Source organism: Poecilia formosa, unplaced genomic scaffold, assembly GCF_000485575.1.
Source record: "Poecilia formosa unplaced genomic scaffold, Poecilia_formosa-5.1.2 Scaffold611, whole genome shotgun sequence".
Classification (NCBI taxonomy): Eukaryota; Metazoa; Chordata; class Actinopteri; order Cyprinodontiformes; family Poeciliidae; genus Poecilia; species Poecilia formosa.
The window spans coordinates 220,561-221,889 of record NW_006800550.1 but is presented as its reverse complement, the minus strand read 5'-3'; the positions used below and the strand labels follow the sequence as shown (position 1 = coordinate 221,889).

The 1,329-nt window shown below is 43.6% G+C and overlaps 1 protein-coding gene across 4 annotated transcripts in view; it reads right to left on the bottom strand.

The window, feature by feature from the left end:
- Positions 1–1,329, bottom strand: part of LOC103130161 (NT-3 growth factor receptor-like) — a 42,712-nt gene that overhangs the window by 24,111 nt on the left and 17,272 nt on the right. The gene's annotated exons all lie outside the window — the stretch shown is intronic.

Below are 1,329 nucleotides of genomic sequence, written 5' to 3'. Positions count from 1 at the left end.
AAATCCGATGGCCACAGCTAACTCAGCAGCGCTTTGCTTTCACAGACGGTGGGAACAACGTTTAAATTTTTTCGTCACTTAGAAAAGTAGCTCAAAGAAAGGTAAGCTCCGTTGACGTGATGTTAGCAAAGCTAGCTGTACAGAGACACATAAGCATTGGTGATGAAAAAAAGTTCTCACTCACTGCGCTGAATTATTGTGCGGAGATGTTGACTGACTTGTCGCATATATGGGACAACGCTGTGTCCAAAAGTATGCAATATAGTGATGCGACATTCAGAACAGTACGATTCATCTGCTCGTCTCTTTACTTATTAGATAGGACTGGAGTCCTGAGAGTCGTTCTATGAGATTACCATATGCCAGGGGTGTCAAACTCAATTTCACCGAGGGCCACTTCAGCATATTGGCCACCCTCAACGGGCAACATTGACAGTACAAATCAGGAGGGCCCAGGTTCAGTCCTCCAGACTGCAACTTTTAGATGCATCCCTGCTAAAACACACCCCAGACAAAAGGTTGACTTCCCTCATTAGCAGCAACTCAGTTCTGTAGAGGCTTATAGTGAGTCAATGATCCAGATGTGTTAGAGAAGGAACCATCTAAAGTTGCACATGGTAACTCTGGAAAACTAGACTTGGGCAGCCCTAGCATAAATAAATAATAGTAGGGCTGTAATATATATACATTATAGACTTTACGCAAAGATTTAGTCTCAGAGGCAACTGAAATCAATTAATTAAAAGAATCCTTTCTGAATATCATCTCATGGACTCTGAACTTTCTTTCTGACCGGGAGCTGACAGCGTGTTGAAGAGTTTGGACCGGACGCTTTGGAGCGTCTGGTTAGGAAGCGCATTACAAACCTTTGGTTGAAATGGCGCGTTAAATTCAAGTCTCCGTTACAGACCAGAGAAAACTAAAGAGAATGCAACACTGTGTTAATCCATTTGAGAAGCCGGTAGTTTATCTTGAGGAAATAAATGACGACGCAGAAATTAATTAGACTGTAACATGCGCAGTCCGCTGCTCAACCACTGCGGACGCGGCTCCGCCGCTGCGAAGTATTAAAAACCGCTGGAAGTAACTCATCCAGCGGTTTTAACAAATGGAGCCTTCTGGATTCACGTTACCCAGGAGAGCAGCGTTCTGGAGGAGCTGCAGACATAACATCTGTCCGTTTCAGAGAATCGAAACCACGCAAAAAAAATAAAAAAAAATAATCCTGGTAAAAGCGCACACTGGAGCACTCACAGAGTTCAGTTGATCTGTTTGGATCAGACAGATCCAACTGACTGATGAATTAGCGCAGATTTTTCTGCAGATGGG